This window comes from Myxocyprinus asiaticus, chromosome 25 (assembly GCF_019703515.2).
Source record: "Myxocyprinus asiaticus isolate MX2 ecotype Aquarium Trade chromosome 25, UBuf_Myxa_2, whole genome shotgun sequence".
NCBI lineage: Eukaryota > Metazoa > Chordata > Actinopteri > Cypriniformes > Catostomidae > Myxocyprinus > Myxocyprinus asiaticus.
This window is the reverse complement of record NC_059368.1, coordinates 30,758,556-30,785,263: the sequence shown is the minus strand read 5'-3', so window position 1 is coordinate 30,785,263 and position 26,708 is coordinate 30,758,556.

The window sequence follows — 26,708 nt, the reverse complement described above, 5'->3', positions numbered from 1 at the left end:
GGCACTTAAGATGTTTCACAAAAACTTTTGTCTTAAGATGGTTATTTATATTTTCAGCTTTAGTGTGTCAATAGGAAAAATACATTTTAGACTCCCAAATATTATTTTTGCTAATAGAAAAGATTAGAATAGAAGAACAGTGCGCTCTGCAAGAGATGGCATTGCCCGCACAAAGCCCCCCACTGAACATCGGGATTACATGATGTAGGAAACAGTATGTGAGCTAGGAATTAAATTAAACTGTCCTTATTCTACATCTTTAGTCTGTAAGGAAATTTATAATGGAATTAGTTGCGTTCGACAACCATTATAAGCAGGATAAATGACAGATAATTAGTTTATTTGTCTGAATAAAATTTTCCACCATTAAAATCATAATACAACGTCTCGTTGTATCCGCTCACAATTTCTATTGTAAGGAATTAGCTTTAATAAGGGAATTATGATTAATTCACTTATTGGAGTAATATTATTCTCATGGCTTTTTGAAAATAATATCACACATATTTAGGTATAGCTTTGAAGCAAAATCTTTTAAAAATAGGGATGAGATTATTTATCAAAATATACCAAAGTCAAATTATCTTTGAATACAAACAAACTTTATTGCTATTCTAAACATAAAACTAATCTAACACATACAACATGAAACAGGTTGGTGAGTAGTGACAGAATGTGAAATAAACGATCAATACAGAGAAAATGAACTTTATGGAGTCTGTAGACAAAGCCTTAAGAACCATTTATCCTTCTTTGAGTCTAAATTGATTTGCAATCAGATTACCCAAAGTATTTAACTAATACACCAGCACTTTGAGCAAAAGTCTAGAGATGTACTTGCATGTCGTTGCGTTTCCTTGCATTGAGTTTCCTTGTGTTGCTTGGTTCTTTGGCATTTTAAGAAAGTTCGTTCCATTGATGTCTTGGACTCTGTTATGATCGCGGATAGTTATTGTCTGGATGCATGATGAGGTGGGCTTTGAAGCGAAGCCTTCCACAAGGAAGACTCGTGGCTCCCATTGGGTGTGTGAACCGTAGAGCAGAGTGTGAGAGGCTTCCTCGGGACTTCGGGTCCCAAGGTTCCTTGTACTCTACATGGCATGGAGGAGTGAAAAGCAAGAGAGCCGACCAAGAGAAGAGAACCACCGAGCCAGTTCCTAGAGACGAGTTCTAAGAGAGAGTTCTTCCTGTTTTGGAAACATTTGAACTGAAATTGGCTGCACCCCAAAGGTGTCCTGAGCCAATCAGAAGTGGCTTTTCAGAATCTCATTGTCGACTGGTCTGTCCTTTTCAAAGTTGATCCTTTGTGTGGATGTATGTGCAATAGTGCATGTTTAATCATGAAATTTCATATCTTGAAAACAGTGCAAGAGACATGACATTCATTGTCATCAACTTTCTCTATGTAAACAAGCAAGTATTTACATACTAAATATGACAAACTTTCATAAATATAATACGTGCAAGTAACAAACATGAAAATCCCTGATTACAAATCATACTGGTTAATTCATTGGTTTTACAACATGGATAATACATTACATGTTATGAGAAACCTGATTGTCGGGGTATATTATCAGGTTAAGCCTTGAATAGTTATCATTCTTAGTAGAATGAGATGAATAATACAAGATTAAAGATTATAATCATCGATTTGTTAGTTAGAAGTGATTACAAATCACTACACATATTTTAAAAGGTGCATTGGCTATAATCATTAATTTGTCAGTTATAAAAGTGATCACAGGTCATGAAGTCATTTTCAGAATTATCTAGCAAGGCTAGGTATGGTATATATATATATATGGGTCCAAATGCATTCTGTACATTTTAGAGGGTTAAATCACAAGTACTGGGATTTTGTGTGAAATGTTCATTCATTCCTTTTTAGCTGCTGTTTGCAGAATGAGGATCTCATGAATAATTATCGTCCAGAATAAAGCGTCATAGATTTGGCTTGGTTTGTTCATTGTAATTCAGGATGATCTCACAAGGGAAGCTTGTTTTAACTCTGTATGGAAGTTCAGAAGGTCATGCTGAGGGGCCTCTCAGACCAATGAAATGTTTTGCTTTAAATCATGCCGTTTCAGTCTCTTTGACCATTTTATCATCCAAAGGCAGGCCTCCACTAGGCTTATTGGTGCCTAGTCCTTTAATTTATGATGTTGAGGAATTCCAGGATTAAAAGGCTGGGTTTTTCTAGATTCAAGTCATATTGCTAGCAATTGTTCGCTTTTTCTGAATCTAATATCCTACAATGAAGAGACAGAAGCAATTGAGACAGCCTAAAAAGATAGAAGAACTGTGGTGAATTCTCCAAGAAGCTTGGTACATCCTATCTGCCAACAACAAAAACTGTGACCAGGTGTACCTAGGAGAATTGGGGCTGTTTTAAAGGCAAAGGTGGCCACACCAAATATTGATTTAGCTTTTTTATGTTTACCAGACTTTGTATGATGTTAATTGATAAATGAAAACTATTTATGGCATTATTTTTGAAGACATCCTCACTATGCAACATCTTCACAAGTGCCTAAAACTTTTGCACAGCACTGTACATGGGATAATAATGACAAAAAAGTCTATAATATCCTAAATTTATTTCAATTTCGATTGAAAAGCATCCTTGGGCTCCCTCTCTTTCTCTCTCTCTCTCTTTCGTTCTCATCTCACCCACCCACCCACCCACACACACACACACACACACACACACACACACACACACACACACCATACATGCTACCACAGAAAAATTACCATATAAACAAAGACATTGGTTAAAGTAAATCGGTTAAGAATGTCAAACAATGTCTATAATATCCTACATTTATTTCCATTTCGGTTGAAAAACACCCTCGCACTGCTCGTTTCACCCGTACTTATACACATACATACATATGCGCATGCACGCACGCACGACCTTGTTATTCCAATGCCGAAAAGCAGCGCATCCTCCGTTGGTAGTTCTAAAGTGACATTTTCGAACTATCAACGAAGGCCTGAGCTGTATCAAAGCTAGATACACATGATCTATATAACAGTTTCTATATTATCTGAAATATCTGTGGGAAATACCCATGTGTTCCCCCTCTCTTAAACTCTCACACATGTGGACACACATACATTACGCACACACTTACTCGTGAGCGAAAAACAGAGCCGTCATGTCAGTGCACACCTGCATTTCAGTGGGGTTGAAAACAGTTGTTAAGGTTTACATCGGAGAAGCTGTATACAAAAATGGTGACACTCGCTGCTGCTGCTGAGAAGTGCATAAACTTACATCGTGGTGATTGTGAAGTGATGTTACTTCTGACGAGAGCTGCAACAAAAAAGATAATCCCAGAAGCGACCTCTCTCAGTTTCTGAATTTCTCTCTTTGATCACTCAAAAACAAAAACAAACTCACACACACACACACACACACACACATACACACACTACCTCATTACTCCAGTAAGTGCTCCAGTAAAGCAGCGCAAGCCTCGCAATCTTCCGTTGCTAGTTCTAAAGTGACGTTTTCGAACTAGCAACGAAGGCTCGGACTGTAGCAAAACAAGACGCTGAATCCGTGGCAGAAGAAAGAAGTTCCACTTACAACAGCATTTTAGGGACGAAAAACAGAAAATGTCATGAGATAAAACCCTGAAAGATGTCTTAAGGTGTGGTAACCGTGGAATAAGCAGAATAATTGACTCTGGCCTGTTGACTTATTGAAAAATCACACCTGAGGTGTAACGGTCACTCCGCTGCATGTCGTGACCGCATTACCACCTCAGGTGTGCATTATTTTTCATTAATTCAATGGGCCGGACTCAATTATTCCTTACATATACTGGCGGCCAAAAGTTTGGAATGATGTACAGATTTTGCTGTTTCGGAAGGAAATTGTTACTTTAATTAGTAAATTAAGTGGCATTCAACTGATCAAAAAGTATAGTCAGGACATTACTGATGTAAAAACAGCACCATCACTATTTGAAAAAAAGTTATTTTTTGATCAAATCTAGACAGGCCCCATTTCCAGCAGCCATCACTCCAACACCCTATCCTTGAGTAATCATGCTAAATTGCTAATTTGGTACTAGAAAATCACTTGCCATTACATCAAACACTGCTGAAAGCTATTTGGTTCGTTAAATGAAGCTTAACATTGTCTTTGTGTTTGTTTTTGAGTTGCCACAGTATGCAATAGACTGGCATGTCTTAAGATTTTTTAGTTAGGTCAAAAACGGCAAAAAAGAAACAGCTTTCTCTAGAAACTTGTCAGTCAATAATTGTTTTGAGGAATGAAGGCTATACAATGCTTGAAATTGCCAAAAAAAAAAAACTGAAGATTTCATACAAAGGTGTACACTACAGTCTTCACAGACAAAGGACAACTGGCTCTAACAGACAGTTGAGATGTGGAAGGCCCAGATAAAACTAAACAAAAGGATAAGTACATCAGAGTCTCTATTTTGAGAAATAGACGCCTCACATGTCCTCATTTGACAGCTTCATTGGATTCTACCCGCTCAACACCAGTTTCATGTACAACAGTAAAGAGAAGACTCAGGGGTGCAGACCTTATGGGAAGAATTGCAAAGAAAAAGCCACTTTTGAAACAGAAAAACTAAATGAAAACTTTCAAGCAGGCAAAGAAACACAGACATTAGACAACAGATAATTGTAGAGTGTTATGGATCTTAACCCACTGAGCTTTTGTGGGATCAGCTAGACCGTAAGGTGCGTGAGAAGTGCCCGACAAGACAGCCACATCTATGGCAAGTGCTACATGAAGCGTGGGGTGAAATGTTACCTGAGTATCTGGACAGACTTACAGCTAGAATGCCAAGGATCTGCAAAGCTGTCACTGCTGCACGTGGAGGATGTTTTGATGAGAACTCTTTAAAGTAGTTATTTTTTAATCAAATTGTAATAGTAATTTTTCACGTTATTAATGTCCTGATTATACGTTGTGATCAGTTGAATGCCACGTTGGTGAATAAAAGTACCAATTTCTTTCCATAAGAGCAAAATCTGTAAATCATTCCAAGCTTTTGGCCGCCAGTGTATATATATATATATATATATATATATATATATAAATATATAGTTCCGGTCAGTTTTAATGACTGTTCGATATTAATGCACTGTTTTTAACCATAACAACATAACATTACAGAGCAAGCAGAGTGAACTATAGCAATTGAAAACATTTCCTAAACACCTTCATCAGCATAGCTAATATGTAAGGAATAATTGATGATGGACTGTTGAATTATTGAAAAATAATGCACACCGAGGTTGCATTCTATCTAAAATAATGTGCAATATTTTTCAATAATTCAACGGGCTGGACTCAATTAATCTGCTTATACCATGGTTATAACACCTTAAGACATCGTTCAGGGTTTTATCTCAAGACATTTTCTGGTTTTCATCCCTAAAACGCTCTTGTGAGTGGAACTACTTTCTTCCACCACGGATTCAGCGTCTTCCTTTGATACTGTCCGAGCCTTTGTTGCTAATTTGAAAACATCAACCTAAACTCATCAGCAGTCAGCTGCCTCCTCCTCTTGAGGGTGATGAGCAGGGAGCTGAACAGTGTCTGATCTCTGCCTCACATTACTTCAGGCGAATTGGCCAAAAATTGGCCAAAAAAGTTATTGATATTTAGCTAAAAATGTACATAGTATAGCTAGCTAATGTTTATTTAGCAAGTTTCACAGAAATGTGCTTAAAAATAGAGGCTTGCTGCCTGTCCGATGAACACCAACGGTCATGTCATTTTTTCCAGAAATAACTAGCATTACTCTTACAAATAAATGCTTCGTAACTAAAATGTTTTGACTTTCAATAGACAATATTGACAACACATGTTAAATAACTTGTCTTACCTCGAAAGATCGCCTCAGTTTTCAATTTGAAGCAGTAAATCCAACACTGGAGGTAATCTCCCGGGATTTCCTCTCTGGCTCTGCTCAGGCAAATGGAGGATGAGGCTGATGATGATACATTTATTATTCACGCCCAGTAACCCCTTAACCAATCATATGTGTGTTTAGCTTATATTGTCATGAGTATCTGTCAGTTTTCAGAAATAAAATCAGTGATTGGACGGCGAAGATATTGAGACAGGAACCATGGGAATAATTGTTCCCAAATTTGAACGCTCCGGCTGGAAAGGGTTAAAGCAATTTCCTAGCTTTAGTAGTTAGTAATGGGAAGATCGGATCATTTTACTCAAAATGAAAGAATTTTTATTCAAGTCATTTCATTCATTTGAGCAGAATTAAATTATAATGTTAAATTTTCAATAGCCAAATCCCCCCAACATGTCTACTTATGCAAACTTTGATAATGCAGCCAAGGACAAATTATGAGAAACAGAAAGTTAGATCACCTCTGGATTAAATCTTCTTGTGCGTATACGGCTGTCACATGACAAAAGAACAAACGACTTGGACAAGAAGACTCGAGAGGTGAACTAATCATTTATGTTTCCTGTGTGAGCAATGCAAAGCATATATGGCTGTCACGTGACAAAAGAACAAACGACTCAGACCAAAAGAGTTGAAAGGTGAACTAATCATTTCTGTTTCCTGTATAGCACCAATACAGTTTTCACTTAACAAACGAACGGAGGTTGCGCAATGCACATGCAACACAAAATGAACGAATCACTCTCTGAGACTACTCGTCCTTCTGAGTCACAGAAAAGATTAGTTTAAAATAAACTAATCGCTCATGAACGACCCATCACTATTAGTAGTGTGGTAGTAATACGAGCGATCACGGACTGCTGTTGAATGTAAACACTGAGTGACACTGACTCACTTCACGTCACCAACTGGCTCACATTACACACAAAAATGGTCTTCTGCCTCCACCTGCTAGCTAAAATATGTAATGTCACACAATTAAATGTAAAGAAACAGATAGCTCTTAACACATCTGCACTGTTCTGAGACATCAGTACTCATGGAACGTCTCTCGTCCAATCAAATTCCTGGACCGGAACTAACTGTTTTATCCACCTTATTTTGCAAAGCGCAAGTAAGCAGCGGCTGCATTTCCAGCGAATGTGTAAAAGTTACGCTGTTATTGACCGCAATGTAACTAAATAGAAGCCAGAATACCAGAATTTAGTGATATACATTTATAAACTATCACACAACCACAGGATGTACAGCAGAATGATGGCCTAACTCCAGTGTTTATAGTAAAAGAGTAAGTAAATCATTCACTTGTTGCTGTGTGTTGTATTGAAGAGACAGTAATAAAATCTGCTTTTTACTTTACCGAGATCGTGATGATGCAGTGTTTCTTGTCTCCATGTAAACCTCCATTTATATGTACCTACATAATCTCCGATGATGCCTTTATTTATTTATTTATTTATTTCCAAAGGCGATGTTTCATAAGCCATGCTGAATTCGAGATCTGCTTGTCAGTTTACTATACACCGCTAAGAAAGAGAGAATGCTCTCTGACAACAACGGAGAGTAAAATGCGTTTATTAATTTGCAAAGATGAAACAAGATGCAGTTTTGGTGAAAAGAAAGTTAAAGCAGCATTTGTCCAGCATTCTGCTCTCTTTTGGTTGTGTAAAGCTTGTGGAGGCATGTCAGATGGCGCGGAGGACAGTCCTGTCAGTGCCTGATCTCTCATTCATCTGCCTGTGCAACAGTGTGTGATACAACGATGGCAAAATGTGATATACAGTAAAAATATATGTGTTTAAAACCAATGAGTTTATGAAAATCATAATTAATGATAATAATATGACGACATATATTGCCAGCCTGTAATACAAAGCAGCATAATGTAGTATTTTTGTATCGCTAAAATAGCTGGAAGTGGCTGATACCGGAAGTGGACCGTATTCAAGGTTGATAATGGCAGCACCCTAGTTTCACTGAAAAATAAGGTGTATATAAAGAAATAAAAAAAAACTTACCAGACCACGTGTCCTACTGCTGCATTCCCCATGAGCAGGAAGTGGGAAAGGGGTACTCAAAGTTATAGCTGACCATGACATTGTCTGATTTATGCAGGATTATAAAAGATATCTGATGGAGTTGACGTAAAGTGAAAAATATGATAGGCAGTTTTTTTATGGAAAATATAATTTAACTGTTTATTTATGTTTTGTTTGATATCTTACAGATCCCTACCTTGTAAGAAGTATATTGCTTATTTGTGAAATTTGAATTTCAGCTAATAATTTATAGATATCTGTTACTGTGTTTAGACTAGGATTGAATGATAGATCATTGTGAAATTTTACTGGTTAAAATGCAGTTTCACATATCAATAATTATGTTTTTTACATTTTAATTTATGTATTTTTTTTATATCAAGAATGGATATTTCTGCGAGTAATGATATATATTTTTTATATAAAGAATTTGTGTTTTTACTTGTGAAAAACAAATTAAAATCTAAAAGCATTTTCACTAGTAGTAATTCCACTGCTGATCTCAAGAATTAGTGTTTTAACTAGTGAAAATGTAATCGTAGGTATCTGTAATGTGAAGCATCTGGACCAATCAGACACACAATTATTCATTATTTAATGAATAATCCAACAGACTCCGAGATGTCTGCTCTCCCACTAATCATTATCTGCTCTTACTCCCCCTTTGCTGAAACTGGTCAAGCAACTAGTGGACCTCAGAGACATTCCAGGTGGGGGAAGGTAGCCACATGCAAAAGCAAAGGAATGTGGCTGAGAATAAACTCACTCCCCCATAGGAAAGACACATAAAGCCCATAAAACTGACTTTTCTTCATTAATTTATAGACAAACTGTTCTATAAATGAACATGCATATCCTCAGGACATTGGGTGTATGATTATTACTGTCTCGTATAGTGTCTTTTGTACTGTATACCGTTTTGTGCATGCTTTATGACACTATATAATGTAAAATTACTGGTATCATGCTATCAAATTAATCCTTGTGTGAAGCCCTAAACATTGGAGAATAGCACCCCCTTATAGCATGCATTGTATGCTTGTTATATTAATCAGAGCATAAAGGGACACAAACTGCTAGCTTACTCCAATCATGCAAATGAGTCAGCTTCCAAACAAAGGAACTTTCCCACTGGAAAATTGCACCTTTCTCATTGGTCAAGCCAAACTCGAGAGGAGTGACCTCCCTCAGGAGTTAAAGGGCACTGTCGGAGTGACCTCCCCCTCTCTTCCCTCTTCTCTTTCTCTCTTCTGCTCATGGTTGCTGCTCGTGTGGGACCAGAAACACCCGGTCCGACCGTGAGGTCGCAGGCCGGCAGGCCTTAACACATCAAGCCATGTGTAACTTCCTCGACCATAACGGAGTCAAACTAACACCGCAAGTTCATCATCATTTCTTCATTCAACACAGAAGAAATTGATTGCAACATCAAAACCATCGACTCAAGGAACCATCAAGACTTTCTCCTGAGACTGCATCCGGGCGCTCTCTCAACTGCCAAGGCATTGCAAGTATCATACAATTTACTAACTAAACAGAGGTTTAGTATAAGCTGTGAACCCCTTTGTTAACAAAGGTGCTTTGAAGTAAGAAACTGATGGTAATTTTAGATGGTTAAATGGTGCTTTTCATAGCTTCATTCCCCTGTTCTGTTCCTGTTTCATTCACTTTCACTTTTCCATTTCCCATGTATGCGTGATTTGTGTGTATGTGTTTGTTTAGATTAGTTACTGTATGTGTTCATGATTTAGTTAAATAAAGCTTTTGTGTCCATTCTTGCGAGTTGATTCTGGTCTGCTTGAAAATCAACGTCAATTTAAGGATTTGATCACAGCTACATGCTAAGAAAGAGTTATTTTTCTGTGGTCATGAAAAATATCCTTTCTGAGAGTTGATAGATGATCAATACTGAGTGTTCACTGGACGAACAGATTAATTGACTGTAATGTTAATTCAGCTACATCAAGTTAATTCTATTAACTGATCCAAATGTTTATAATTAATTATAACGAATTATGATTAATTACTCATATTTCCATTTGAAAGATCATTTGACTGTGGTATATTTTGATAAATAATCTCATCCCTGTTTTTAAAAGATTTCACTTCAAAGCTGTACCTAAATATGTGTAATATTATTTTCAATAAGCCATGAGAATAATATTACTCCAATAAGATAATTAATCATAATTCCCTTATTAAAGCTAATTCCTTACAATAGAAATTGCGAGTGGATACAACGAGACGTTGTATTATGATGTTAATGGTGGAGAATTTTATTCAGACAAATAATCTAGTTATTTGTCATTTATCTAATTTATAATGGTTGTTGAACGTGACTAATTCCATTATAAATTTCCTTACATAATAATGTAGAATAAGGACAGTTTAATTTAATTCCTAACTCACACATACTGTTTCCCAACATATAACGGTGGAGGTACACGGGCACTTTAACTCATCCCGTATACATTTATACTACCAAATTCGCTACATATAATGGTGGGAGAATGTGTGCAAAGATCTAAAGTAGTCATTTGATGTAATTCACACTAATGCATGTGATTAAATGTCAAAAGGGCTTGCGATAAACTCACATCATATAAAATCGCCCCAAACTCTTCATTGACTGAACCAGAAGATGACATGTTGGACCGCTCAAACAAATAGAGCAATATTTTGAAAGCATCACTGAGTCAAAGTGATGACACCCAGAAATCAAACTTATAGCTAAATTTTACAGTAGCTTAAGCCTTTCTCATAGGTGTCTCTGCACATTTAACTGGAATAGGATAAAGTACTTTATCTAAGAAAGAATTACACACTTCAACTTTAAGCTGTAAACAGTTGAGTGTCATGGTTCCAACAAAGTAGATTAATACAGTTAAAAAAAAAAAAAACTGATTGATTTAATTCACCACACAAAATTGAACGTTTTAAATGCAGCAAAACTCATACACATACTCTCAAACCCACACCATTTACTGTAGCTGTTTCACAGCTCACAGACAGGAAAAGGAAATCAATGTGAGCTGAGCGATTCACTGAGCGCTCTCTCCCAAACGAACAGCAGGACATAATAGCAAGTGACAGAAGTTAAACGTCTCCAAAATCCAACACACATACCCTGACAAAAGCACTTGCTCAAAGAGTTCTGAGCAGTTCTTTAGCATATGTCTGTCTCCGGGCCAGAGCATAGGAATGAAGAGAGAGAGAGAGAGAGAGAGAGAGAGTCCAGCCGGCGGATTGCTTTTGGCATATTGTTCCATGAAAACATCTCCCATGAGTCTGCTGTAACCTTTTCTCGGCTTGTCACAAGCTCGGGGAAGAGGAGAGAGAAAGGAGGAATGAGAGAGAGACAGAGATTGGCAAGATGAAACATCCTCCACAGCCAAGAAGTCACTAAACCAGAGCATTACAAAGAATCATAACAAAGACATGTGTAACTGTGAGGAAAAGATGTTTCTGATGTTGTCAATGAGAGAGAAAGAGATAAGAAAACCATTTTTTTTTGGTTTTTCTCTGTCTGTCTCTCTCTTGTAAATGAAACTGAGTCACTTTTAGAGAGCTGCTGTACTGTCTTTGGTAGTTCTGAAATGGAACCAACCAGAAAATACAATTATCAGAATTGAGCACAAAGCAAATCTTCTGTAAATGTGTCTTAAAATGTCGACTTTGGATCACTTCTAAGACTGCAGTAACTCGATAAGTGCCTCTTAAAGCTGCCAACTTGCTTATTCATATTGAATACTCTTACTCTTAGAAATGTCACTTATATACATGACTCTCGTTAAAGTTTTCTTCTCTAATGTCCTCTTGGGTAGTTGCTGTTAGCTTTATATTTCATTTTGTGATTTAGAAATAGTATTTTCTCTCCCTACATGAGGAAAGGGTTTCACACGTGCACATCTGCATAATATTATATATTGAAGCAGACCAGTGTGAACACGTCTCGGCATTTACCAGCACTCATGATAGCCAATGTGTCTCGATTCATCTCTGCCTAGAAAGTGCCAGGCTCACTAATGGGCATCATGAATGCTTAGCACACTTACACAGATATAAAAATATAGATTTTGATGTTCCAAATTGGATGCTGGAGTTGAAACACACAGTCGCAGTTTCAAATAGTGATGGATGCTCTGTCTAGACACTAGTCTTCTGATTTGTAATGTAGGAAAGCTTTAGTACACACGCTGTACATGTGATAAAACATCTGCCAACACATTGTTAGATCTTCTTGTGCTTGGCTGGGCAGTGGTTGGTTGGTTGGTTTGCCAATGCATTATATTTTTCTAATACATTTAAGGAAGCTGGACCAGATTTATCTCATGTTGTTCCGAATCCGTATGACCTTCTTTCTTCTGTGGAACACAAAAGGAGATGTTAGGTAGAATGTTAGCCTCAGTCACCATTCTTTATTGCATCTTTTATCCTTAGAATGAAAGTGAATTGTGACTGTCAGTGTCTGTGAACAGACCTTTATAGCTGATGACAAATGTGCTAATGAAACATTTTTATCCTAGGCAAAGTCCCAGTGTTAAATGCATCTAAATAGAGAATCTATTAAAAATAATAAAGATAATCCTTTGCTATGCATAGCTATGCTTAAACACTTTACTTGGAATGCACAATTGAAATATGAGAAAAATTTGACATGCTCCCTAGGCCCCTCCCCCCATGATAACACCATTACCTTGGCACTTGACTATGGAAAATTCAGTAATGTGGGCTCAACTTCAAACCATTAATCGGGACTTCACTGCTTTGCACACCGTACAATTTGTTTTAATTTTTTATTTGTGTAATAGATAAAATAGTGAAATTAATTAGAAAGCTAGACTTCAAAGTTCTCTCTTTTTCTCTTGATTTCTGTCTCTCTCTGTTACTCTCAGGCAGCCATGTGAAAGGGTGACCCAGTATAGTCCTGTGACAACTCATAATAATTCATACGAGATGGTGAAGTCATAAGATTTTGTACAATTTGGCTCTTACGAAAAGGTGTAACTTTCATTCTCATAGAGTCCAACCAATTAACAAAGAGAATTTCAAATTGATACAACACAGGGATCCAATTTTAGCCTCATATCCAACACTTTTTGTGAATTTTAAGAATGGAAATGTCAGGGTACAAATTTGGTTACTCATTCCATATATTTATTTATTTACACAACACAAATGACTGATGTATATCAATAATCTGTAGTACGCTTCCCTCGTTGATGCACAAAAGTTATTTTCCTATTAAAATCATGGTTAGGTTTAGAGTTTGGGTAAGAGGTTAGACTTTAATGTTATTTTGGGTTATGGGTTATACTTAGGTTAGGTTAGGGTTAGAGTGAGAGTTAGGGCTGGGGTATGGGCTAAATCCAAATAACATTGCTAGTTGGTTCGTTTATTTTCTCTGTAGGAGTAAAAATGCAATTCCTTAATATTTTGCCATCTCGTATTATTACTCCTATTATTACTATTTCATTTATTATAACTTGTCATGAGACCGGTTTGGTGACCGATGCCAAACACCTTATAGCACTTAATGCAACTAAAATTTACTGCAGGGTAATTGTAGATTTTAAATTTAAATTTAGATTTTATATCTATTTGTTTTAAGTTTTTCCTTTCAGTTTTATTTAATTAATTAATTATTATTATATTATTTTATTTTTTTACTGTTAGTTAAAAAAAAATCAACAACTATTAGTTTCAGGTTTTTTTATTTATCTATTTTTTTTTATTTTTTTTTTTTTTTTTATGTAGTTTCAATTTAGTTTTTCATTAAATTCAGTTTGTACTAAATTTAGCTTTCATGTACAAATCATGTAGTTTTCATTTAAGTTTCCATTAATGATAATATCAGTAGTTCACTTAGCTTTATTGGACACCTGGCTGTACTAAGCAGAGGTGCTAATGACAATCTCAAAAATAACCTCTGTGTACTCCTTTGAATTCACTTCACTCTCAGTTAGGGAAGCAAATGCTTTCAACTTCTGCTCTCATGAGGACTCTGATGCACCAGTCTTCTGTAAACTCCATCTCTCTCGTGTTCAGTGATGAGACTGCTCTGATTTGATCTGTACAGCAAGGAGCGAAAGAATGAACAGGCAACATCTGATTACCTCCTGATAGAGCATATTGGTGTTGGCGCATGATTAATCGAGGCTCTTTTAAATGTAAATGCAGATCATCTGCAGTTTTGTGATTGGCAGTGACATCATGTTGACTTCCTATTTGTCATCTGGGTATTTGCATTGGGTCACATCACCCTGTTCATTCCTCTGGAGGATTTATCCAGAATGAGCCACTTTGCCATGCTGTAAGCTGCTGTAGGCTTCAGTTTTATTTACATTCCACATATTGTGTGTCATTTATGCTTGAAATAAGAAGGCTAGTTTAACCATGAGACATACTGTAAGCTTTGATCTAAAGTCTAGTGAACTGCCTACCTTGACAGCATTTTAAAGCATCATAAGTACACTTTCAATGCAAAGGCTGTTACAAAAGTTAGGCAGCATGCCTACCTAAAAACCATCCTGGTTACTTTCGTAACCTCCGTTCCCTGATGGAGGGAACGAGACATTGTGTTGATGTAGTGACACTAGGGGTCACTCTTGGGAGCCACAAACACCTCTAATTTTGAAAAAAGGCCAATGGGAATTGGCGAGTGGAATTTGCATGCCACTCCCCCGGACATACGGGTATAAAAGGAGCTGGTATGCAACCACTCATTCAGGTTTTGTGCTGAGGAGCCGAGACAAGGTCCCGGCCATTTCAGCGGGTAGTTCAGCGTTGTGGCAAGAGGGACACAACGTCTCGTTCCCTCCATCAGGGAACAGAGGTTACGAAAGTAACCAGGATGTTCCCTATCTGTCACTCACTCAACGTTGTGTCGATGTAGAGACACTAGGGGTCCCTATACAAAACGGCACAACTAGCTGAACTGTGTTACGTGGACTGGCGGTGCGAGATGGGCAGACCGCTGTGTGCCTCGTAGCCAGCGCACCAGGCCTTCACGTAACCTCCCCCAACGCTCTTATGAGCGTTGAACGGTCCTTAGGGAACAAGTCGACTGCCCAACAAATAGGGACAGGCTAGCCCAGCCGTGGCCTCTTTTCCTCTTTTTTCTCCCCAAAAAGAGTGGAATTTGTTAACCGACTGGGGGTCATAAATGTCAACGTCGGGGGGGTGTCACTCCCAAGGGGAAGACACTGCAGAGACCACACCCCGCACAGAGGGGGGGGGGTATTTTGAGTGGAAATACGTCACATGGTCTTACCGAGTCTTGTCGGAAGTATATCATGTGGAGAAGTTGCATTGTAGGTCCTACTCGAGGGTGGAGGAATTTCTACAAACATGGTGACTGGGGGCAGAGGGGCCTCTGCCCAAGGAAGATGCAGTTTACCAACAGGGAAACGATTTAGCGGAAGATATCACATGGGGTCACCTATGGGGAACCAGCACATGTGGAGCACCTAACTCAGGGCCTAATTAGCACACGTACTGGTCCGGCAGTGAGTTTCTCCACAAAAACGTCATCCAGGGATCACAGATTGTGAACATGACTGGGAGTCAAAAGCACACGTCTTCACCTCAAGGGAGGGGAAAGGCGCTATGCGCAAGTGGTACACAAAGCCAGCTGTCCCGGAACTTACCTGCTCGTACCTGACAATACACGGGATGAAACCGGCTCAACCCGGTGATTGTAGAACCTTGCAAAGGTGTTGGGTGTTGCCCAGCCCACTGCTCTGCAGATGTCTGCCAAAGAGGCGCCACTGGTCAGGGCCCAGAAGACCGCTACACTCGTAGTAGAGTGGGCTCGTAACCCCATGTGGGGCGGCACGTCCTGAATGTGATATGCCATCACGATGGTGTCAACGACCTAGTGGGTGATCCTCTGTTTGGAGACAGCGCTTCCTTTCCGCTGTCCACCAAAGCAGACAAATAGCTACTCTGGAGCTTCTAAAGCTCTGCTTGTGATCCAAATAGATGCGTAAAGCACGCACTGGACACAGCAATGCCGAGGTTGGGTCTGCCTCCTCCTGGGGCAGCGCTTGCAGGTTCACCACCTGATCCCTAAAAGGGGTCGTGGGAACCTTGGGCACATAGCCTGGTCGGGGTCTCAGGATCACGTGAGAGTAACCCGGACCAAACTCCAGGCATGATTTGCTGACAGAGAACGCCTGCAGGTCCCCTACCCTCTTGATGGAAGTGAGCGCAGTCAGGAGGGCAGTCTTCACAGAGAGCACCTTAAGCTCAACTGACTCAAAAGGGAGTTCCCCGTAGACCCCGAAGGACTACAGAGAGGTCCCACGAGGGGATGAGGTGCAGTCTGGAGGGATTCAGCCTCCTAGCGCCTCTCAGGAACCTGATGATCAAGTCATGCTTCCCCAAATACTTACCATCCACTGCATTGTGATGTGCCAAAATGGCGGCCACATACACCTTTAAGGTGAAGTGGGACAGCCGCCTCTCCAGCCTCTCCTGCAGGAAGGAAAGCACCGATCTGACTGCACATCTCTGGGGGTCTTCGCATCGGGAAGAACACCACTTAGCGAACAGACGCCACTTCAAGGCATACAGGCGCCTCGTAGAGGGATCCCTAGCCTGAGTGATCGTGTCTACCACTGCAGGTGCATCCCGTCCAAGGGCCAGATGTGGAGATTCCAGAGGTCTGGTCACAGGTGCCAGATGGTGCCCCGTCACTGAGAAGAAGGTCCTTCCTCAGGGGAATTCGCTGGGGTCCAAGAACCACATCTGGGTGGGCTAGTAGGGTGCTACTATGATGACCTGCTTCACGTCCTCCCTGACCTTGCACAGGGTCTGTGTAAGTAGGCTAACTGGGGGAAACCATATTTGTGTAATCCTGGGGGCCAGCTGTGTGCCAGCGCATCTATACTGAGGGGTGCCTTGGTCAGGGCATACCAAAGCGGGCAGTGATAGGATTCCCAGGAAGCAAACAGGTCTACCTGTGCTCGACCGAATCGACTCCAAATCAGCTGGACCACCTGGGGGTGGAGTCTCCACTCCCTCTGAGCATAGCCTGTCATGACAGCGCATCCGCCACGGTGTTGAGGTCGCTGGGGATGTGAGTGGCTCGCAGCGACTTGAGGCACTGCTGACTCCAGAGGAGGAGATGGCGAGCGAATTGTGACATGCAACAGGAGTGTAGACCGCCTTGATGGTTGATGTACGCTACCATCGCCGTGTTGTCCGTCCGGACCAACACGTGCTTGCCCTGGATCAGCTGATTGTAGAACAGTTGCCAAAAGTATGCCAAGAGCGCCATAGTGGTTACATCTTGTGCTACAGGAGAGAGCCATGCATTAATTCCTCTGTCTGCCCGTCTGGCGGCTTGACAGCAGTTGCAAAATGTTTCAAAATGAACGATAGAGCATGGTTATATCACGGCAGCTTGCGTCCCATTCTGGATTTGAGATGTTTGAATTTCACTCTAATAAATGTCAATTCAGAATGTTGATGCAGAAACAAATAATTTCACAAGGCTTAATTCTAACATTCTGTGGTGCAGTTCATACCAAACTCGTCCCTGCGCTATAAAAGCTAGACCCAGCACCACAAGAGTGGTACTACGGACTTTCACAGAATGCATGGATGCAGCTCTGATGCCCTTGAGGCTTCAAGGTGTCCACATTTTGTGTTATCTCTATGATTGGTTGGTGTTAGCTCACTCTGAGAGTCTGGCTGCCCAATACCGAGATGTTGCTCTTAGCCATTTGAGCAAAAAATCTAGGGTTTTGAGTGAACCTAGATAAGAATGTCTTGATGCCAAGGCAATAGACTATGTTTTTAGGCATGGAGCTAGACTCACGGGTGATGCAGGCATGCCTGTCTCCAGCTTGCATTCTGTCATTATGCCAGTATCTAGAGATGTTCAGAGTGGGACGTGTTCCTCCAACGAGAAAATTTCACAGGCTTTTGGGACTCATGATCGTGGCATCTGCTGACATTCCCCTGGGCTTGTTGTGTGCAAGACCTTTTTCAGTGCTGGATGAACTCCACAAAGGGATTTCAACCACTGAGGCATGCGCTTCATCCCTTCAGAGTGACGTGTGGGTGCTACCAGGCTCTGTTGCCATGGAAAAGATTGCGCCGGTGTGTGTGAGGCTTGCCGTCTGGGTCCGGTCCCTATTTGTTTGTTTTGATGTACTTCATAATTCTTTTAATTCAGAATGTGTCAACTATATAGGTGTATGATCGTCAAACTCTTCTCAGTTTTCAATCTATTACTGATGAGCTGCTCAAACAAGATCAGAGAGGACCTTACTCTGACGCCCCTCCTTTTCTGGCATCTATTCCTGCTTGTTCATGCCAGCAGCCATGCTCCCTACCTGGGAGTAAGCATCGCAGAAGATGAGGGAAGTAGAGTGGCATAGCTGTCGCAATCAAGTTTCGCTTGAAGTCTCAACGTGTGTTTCACCCATACCTGGGCTTCACTGTAAATGGAATAAACTGTGTCCGTTTTGCCTCATGGTATTCTCTTGAAGTATCATATCAATGGATCTCAACCATCATTCCAAACTCTTTAATTGGTCTCTCTCTGTGTCAGTCGCCCTGTCTCCGCTGAGGTGGAGTAAATCTACGAAACCTATGACCACTGCATCTTGCATCACCGCAGACTAACGACTCACTGTGGATCAGAATGGCTCTGATAAACGCTAGATCAGTGGTAAATAAAAAGTTTTTTCTAAATGACTTTCTCACCTCTCGTGGCCTGCATTTTATGTTTGTAACAGAAAATTGGTTAACCTCTGGGGATTTAACCCCTTTTTCTGATCTTGTACCTTCTGACTGCATGTTTTTTTTTTAACTCACCCCAAACTTTTGGTCGAGGGGGAGGACTGGTATCCATCTTTAAAAATAGTTTCTGTTGCAGAATTTTAATGACTGATACATATTCTAGTTTTGAATTGTAATTGTTAAAACTGGAATTGAGAAACCCATTGATGATCACAGTGGTGTATCGACCACCAAAACAAAACAGAGACTTTATTAATGAGTTTTCTGACTTTTTAGGGGATATCATACCAAAGTGTGATAGATTCTAAATTCTTGGGGACTTTAACATACATGTTTGCTGTCAAATACAATCAAATTCACTGGCTAAAGAATTTATTAGTCTTGTTGACTCTTTTGACCTTGTTCAACGATGAAAGGCCCCACTCATATACAAGGACACACACTTGATCTTGTTTTGGTGCATGGCTTGTCTGTCTGTGATGTTGAAATCTGTGATAATGCTTTTTCTGATCATATGCCAATAATGTTTACTGTTTCACTTTCGCATCAGATTGTCAACACTCATACACCTCTTCATTGGTCTCGCATGATAAGATCTACTACTAGTGATGACTTTTCAGCAGCATTTAAGGAGGTTTCTCAATCTCTGGAATACTCTTTTCATGATCTGAGTGCAGAAGAGCATCTAAACAGGCTAAATTCTTGTTTCATTGACGTTCTATATTCTGTTGTGCCTCTGAAGGCTAAACATCCTAAACCTAAAACTGAGCCCTGGCTAAATGACACCACAATTGCTCTATGGCATGCCTGCAGAAGAGCTGAAGAAAATGGAAAAAATATAAGCTTCAGGTGTCTTATGAAATATTAAGGGATGCCTCAATTTCAGAGAGCTGTAAAAGCAGCCAAGTCTAAGTACTTTTCTGACATCATTGAAAATAATTGCCATAAACTAAATATTCTTTTCAAGATGTTAAAATCTACTTAGCTTGTCTGTCAGGTTTAAAATCTTGGTTGTCATCAAATTTCTTACATCTTAATGAGAGTAAGACTGAGATCATTGTGTTTGGCCCGTCTGAGGCCTCAGGTATGCCTAACCTTTAGTCCTAATCCCAGCCCCTAAACCACCACAATATTAACCCCAACCCCTAACTTTATCCTCAGCACCTAATCTACCCTAACCCCTAGTCTAAACCTCAGCCACTAACTTACAACCCTAGATCCTAAACCCAACCTTTACCTTTTACCCCAACCGTTAACCTCAACCTTAAATTCCTAATCATTACTAATTCCAATACCTCAAACTGAAACATACAATCCTAAAAACCTAAAAATCTACTGATTCAGATACACAGCTTAGTAATTTAGCCAAATCATTACCATAATATGAACTCTGAAAGCAGTTTTGAAAGAGTTTAATTATAGGTTGATAAAGTTGTTAAAGCTAACCCTAAATTTGGATAATCCAAATGTTTTTCCAGGACCAACAGTGATGTTCATTCAGGAACATGTCCTTCTTGGCTAAATCACATTAAGCTATCAACATGATAAACAAATAGATTACAACAGAATGGAGCTATAATTGTACCTGATGTCCTGACAACCTCACTGAAAACAGGACTTGAAAGCAAACAAGCAGTTATCAACAGGTCTCTGTGATCCAAGTTATATTGTCTCCACTCTTCCTTCTCTCACTCTCCCCTTCCTTCTTACTTTCACTTGTCATCTCTGACTATGTCACTCAATTATTCAACCAGATCTCCCAAGGAAAGACAGTCAAGTGCAAACACATAGTTGCAATAGCTTGTTTCTTGCCCCATCAAAAGGTTGCAGAGCTGGGTTTTGAAGTAGCACAAATAGTTAGAAGCAAAAAGAAGAAAAAGAGATGTGCAAGATGTGATGTTTATTCTCAGCCCACATTTGCTGGTCAGATTTTCACACTTTATCTAAACTGTACTCAGAGGTAGAAGGAGGCTTTTCACACATTACTGACACAAATATTACAACAGTGCACTCACATACACAAACTTTCCAAAGAGCTGCTTTGTCTAAGAACCATTCTGTATTAATCCTTCTGAAAAATACATCTAAAAGCAACCTTGCTTTCTAAGTGGTCAAAGCTGGTAATGCATGATCATTACCTGGTCCAAGCCAGTTTAGATGGACTACCAGATGGTGAGCCTGAGTTTGACCTAGTAGACTATCCTGGGCCAACATGGTTAGGGCAGTTAAACCACCTTGGAGTAGTAATAAACCAGCTACCATGTTCCAAAAAACCTTGACCACCTTAAAATGGTACAGCCTGTTATTTTATTTTATTGTTTTATATTTACATTTACATTTACATTTATTCATTTGGCAGATGCTTTTATCCAAAGTGACTTACAAAAGAGGAAAACATAAGCGAATCATCTTAAGGAGACAGTGGTATGAAAAGTGCCATATTACAAAGTTTCAATAGCATCAGAATAGTATTCAAAACAGAATAAAGTGCAAAAGGAATTATTTTAATTTTTTTATGACTGGTTAAGTGCTCATGGAAAATATGTGTTTTTAGTCATTTTTTGAAGACAGAGAGTGAGTCAGCTTCACGGATGGAGTTGGGAAGGTCGTTCCACCAACGTGGTATGATGAAGCTGAAAGTCCGGGAAAGTGTTTTGGTGCCTCTTTGTGTTGGTACAACAAGGCGATGTTCCTTAGCCGACCGCAGACTTTTAGTGGGCGTGTAGCTCTGCATAAATGATTTTAGTTATGCTGGAGCAGACCCAGTGACTGTTCTGTATGCCAGCATCAGAGCCTTGAATTTGATACGTGCATCAACCGGTAGCCAGTGGAGAGAGACAAGGAGTGGTGTAACATGCGCTCTCTTTGGTTCATTAAAGACCAGACGTGCTGCTGCATTCTGGATCATTTTCAGGGGTATAATTGCACATGCAGGGAGGCCTGCAATGAGAGCGTTACAGTAGTCCAGTCTAGTTATGACAAGTGACTGGACAAGCAGTTGTGTGGCATGTTCAGAGAGGAAGGGTCTTATCTTCCTGATATTTTAGAGTGTAAATCTACATGATCTTGCGGTCTTTGAGATGTGGTCTGTGAAATTTTGTCTGTTGTCGATGGTTACCCCTAGATTTCTGACCGATTTGGAAGGCATTACTGTAGTTGCACCCAGCTGCACAGTGATGTTGTGTTCAACAGCAGGGTTGGCTGGAAAGACAAGGAGTTCAGTCTTGGCTGGGTTGAGTTGCAGGTGATTCTCCTTCATCCAGGCCGAGATATCTGCCAGGCAGGCAGAAATTCGAGCAGTCACTGTGGTGTCGTTGGGCTGGAAAGACAAGTAGAGTTGCATGTCATCAGCATAGCAGTGGTAAGAGAAACCATGTGCCTGAATGATTGGTCCCAGTGATGTTGTGTATATAGAGAAGAGAAGTGGCCCAAGCACTGATCCCTGAGGTACCCCAGTAAGTAGCTGATGTGGCTTGGATACCTCACCTCTCCAGGCTACCTTGAAGGACCTACCTGAGAGATAGGAGTTAAACCAGTCAAGCACAGTTCCTGTGATGCCCAGTGAGGAGAGGGTAGAGAGTAAGATCTGATGGTTGACTGTGTCAAAGGCTGCAGAAAGGTCCAGCAGAATCAGGACAGATGATCTGGATTCAGCTTTCGCCTGTCTCAGCGACTCAGTGACAGACAGCAGGGCAGTCTTGGTGGAGTGTCCACTTTTGAAGCCTGACTGATTGTCATCCAGCAGCTTGTTCTGTGAAAGACAGGCAGAGATTTGATTGAAAACTGCCCTTTCAAGTGGCATATATGTTTTTAATTTTCCTTTATGGCAGGAAACATATACAATGTACAATATGACAGTGGAGGAATGGGGGTTGGGCTTTTGCCCCTTTATTGGATAGTGCGGTGTAAGGTGGAGAGGAAATTATTTGGGGGAGATCAGCAATAAAGAAAAAAGAGAGCAGAAATGTGATAAGGACAATGGTTGTTGCAGGTCTGTGTCACCCACATAAAAACTTTCGGCATTAACATGTCAAGAGCACATATGCTACCACTGCACTATTGTCCAACAATTGCTGGAACTCATTAACACCAAGTTAATAATGGCTTAAAAGAGGACAGTTCAATTCGTCTTGGTTACATACATAACCTTGGTTCCCTAAGTGTACGCTATGGGACACCGTCTGAGTGTCACGTAGTCTCAGCCCATACACAATAATGCCAATATGATGGCTACCATAGGGAGCTACGTCACGGGCTCCATAAATTGCTTTTGCACACAGCCATCGTACAGTGGCACACATGTGAGCTAAAGCATCTGAATAAAAGAAATTATGGATTTACTCCTGTTCCAACAGAGAGAACCTGGGAAACCAGAGTCAAACCCTTATCCAGATTATAAAATCTAAAAAATGCAAGTGGATAGGACCACCTTGCCACCATACAAATGTCCTCCAAGGATGCACCTCTAGCCAAAGCCCATGAGGATGCCATGCTTCTCATAGAATGGGCTTGAATACCTGAAGGCAAAGGTAAACCGTGCGCTTCATAAGCACTCAAAATGCATCAATAAGCCAATGAGACAGTCTTTGCTTGGGCACCGAAACACCTCTTTTACGGCCACCCAAGTGGAAGAAACTAGATTTGACTACAGAATATCATTTGTTTATCGAACTTTAAGTCACAATCAAACAATACTCCCAGGTTTTTCACCAATGTTTTGACACAAGGAGCTAGTACAGCAAGATTAAGGTTAGGGTAGGATAGGTGCTGAAGTTAAAGCAAGGGGTTGGGTTTAGTAGTAGGGAAGGTTAGGTGCTAGGTTTAGGACAAGGGGTCAGGGTTAAGGTAGGTTAGGCACTGAGGTTAAAGCTAGGGGTTGGGGATAGAATTTGTGTAGGTTATGGATGGGGTAGGCCCTGAGGTTTGGAGTAAGTGTTAGGTTTGGTTTATGATTGTTTGATCGGAATATGTTGTTCAAGAATCAATAAAGGATGTTGACTCAGGATCATGTTCTATTTGGTTAAAACACTGAGTGCCACCTCTGCAATTGTTTAGTTCATGAATGTGTTCTTCCCTATGAAAACAGTCCCAAACACCCCATGGTGGCATTCCAGCAGGTTTTGCCCTCAGCTCCAGCCTCAGGTAATGTCCACTTCAGTGCATCATTATTAAGCCCCAGCTGCCCTAAATGACCAAGCCATCTTACTCTCTGGATCATCATCATCATCATCATCATCATCATCTCTCTCTCTCTCTCTCTCTCTCTCTCTCTCTCTCTCTCTCTCTCTCTCTCAATTTTCAATTTTAAAAATACTTTATTGGCATGATTGTGTTTACATACAATATTACCAAAGCATTAATGCACAAAACAGATAATTACAAGACAAATAATAATAATAAAACAGTAACAAATAACAATAAAAAATATAATTAAAATAAGGTGCCAGGTAATGAATAAAATAAAATAAAAAACTATAATAACAATGTACACTATACAATATAAAATAAAATAAGCATTTAACAAGACATTATGAACATAAGAAAATAAAAATACTGTGACTGAAGTACATTAAGGCAGTGATTGGTTTCTGAGGGTGTGCAGCTCAAAAATGAATTTTGCTGCAGCTGATACATGATTGTCCTCCCCCAGTAACACCTGCATTTTATCTGTTTTGGCTGAACTGGAAAACTGTGGCATGAGGTTTGAGAGTTTGACTCGTTCTTCCTTTGGAAGCCATGTTTGTCTGTGTCTGCCTTTTTCTATGGCCAGACTGTGATCACTGAGTCTGTATTTGGTGAGGATCCGTCTCTGTTTTGGATCTCTTACAGTGTAGAGATATTCTGCCAGATTATACTTTCTGTTTAAGGTCTGATAACATTCCAATTTGCTTTGGTTTTTACTTTCATTTTCCCAATGGCCCAAATATTAATTTTTGCTTTCTTTTATGATTTGGTTTATTGTGATTTGTTCAGCAGTGCTGGTCTGAAACTGGTATTTGTTAGTTGTTAGTGGGTTTGTGAGTTTCAGAGCCAGCTGACAAAGATGACTGGTTTTAGGCTTCAGCTCTTGGGTTTTTAGGGCTTCGTGTTGCAGTGTGTTAGGGGAACTTGAATTTAGGTGTGTCCAGAATTTGAGGGATCGTTTGATTAGTAGGTGTTCTTCTCTGAACTCTTAAAATGTTTCTACAGAATTCTGCATGAAGGGATTCTATGGGGTTTTTGTCCCATCTAGAGTAATCTGCCAGACAGGGTGGACCCCAAACCTCACATCCATACATAGTAATAGGCATAACAATACTATCAAAGATTTTACTCCAAATTGTTACAGGAATGTCTATTTGGGTAAATTTGCCCTTAATAGCATAGAATGCTCTTCTAGCTTTCTCTTTTAATGCATTCACTGCCAGACCAAAACCCCCTGAAGCACTGATTTTAAGGTAGTCATAGGGTCGGGTGTGTTCTATTGCAGTGTTTCCCAGAGTGAATGTGTATCTGGTTTCCTGTAATCTGGCTTTTTTATGGAAGATCATAATTTTATATATATATATATATATATATATATATATATATATATATATATATATATATATTTTTTTTTTTTTTTTTTTTTTTTTAATTGACTGTCAGGGCCCAGTTCTGACAGTAGTTCTCCAGCAGGTACAGGTGCTGCTGTAGCCCTTGTGCAGTAGCTGACAGCAGCACCAGATCATCTGCATAGAGAAGAAATTTAACTTCAGAATTATTTAGAGTAAGACTGGGTGTTGCAGATTGTTCTCTCTCTCTCTCTCTCTCTCTCTCTGTCAACGTATGAAAAGGTCACTTCCCATCATGGTGCATCAGAAATGTTTAATTTAGACCACATCCCTCAGGCTGGGCTGTCTAGCTCAGGCTGCCTCTGAGTCCTGGTGTCCCATCAGCTATATTCAGCCTTCTTTAACTCTACAGAGTGTCTCTCGTGAATTTGCCCTGGCTCAGATCTGCAGTCTTCAGTCCACAGACCCTGAAGCACACCTGCAGGACTCCCGGGCCTTCTGAAGAATCTCTTTAGGGAGATAAGCGAGAGGGAACATCATGAGACAGAAAGACAGATAATGAAAGAAATTTGGAGGATGAGTTGTTTTTCCTCCCCAAACCAGTGGATACTAATAAATCAAAATCACACAAGCAAGAGTGTTATTGTACGGAACATCAAAATGGCTGTGATTCCGACATAGTTTCGGTCATCTTTGTAGACATATTGACAAGTCTGCTTTGACCACTTCTTGTCTGTTGTGTCAAGTCATAACATTACACCAACTTGCTGATGTCATCTGACAGATGGGTTGACATATCTATAAACATCTAAACTTCCGACAAAGCTAACAATCAGCAGTGATGATATAGGAGGGGTTTCACCAGTTGTAATGAAATAAAGGAGGCTGAAAAATCAATAGGTTATATCAGATTAGTTCATCTGATACATCAACAGTGAGAAAGGACCTTTCATTACAAGAAATAACAAAGGAGCTGGTGATTTGCAAAGCCACAGCTTTAAAGTTAAATATACAAAGTGTCATCTGGTCAGAATCCTCTTTGTGTTGGATAGATACATTTTATTGGCTCATGAGGGTGTCTTGAACTCACATTACCAAATATGTACTCTATGTACAGTAGCTCAGATATGTACAGTCTTCTACCCCTTTTAATTATCGTGTCTGGCTATTCCAGGAATCGGGTGAAGACAAATCTTAATGCTACAACAAACAATGACATTCTAGTGAATTGTGTGCTTCCAACTTTATTGCAACAGTTTGGGGTGGGCCATTTTCCTCTCCAGCATGTCATTCCCCCTGTGCACAAAACAAGGTCCATAAGAAAATGGTTTACTGTATCTGGTGTAGGAGAACTTCATTGGCCTGAATGCCATGGAAACCAGGTGAACACCTTTGGGATTAATTGGAAGGTAGAGGGCCAGGCCCAATCACCTAAAATCAGTGCATGACCTCAC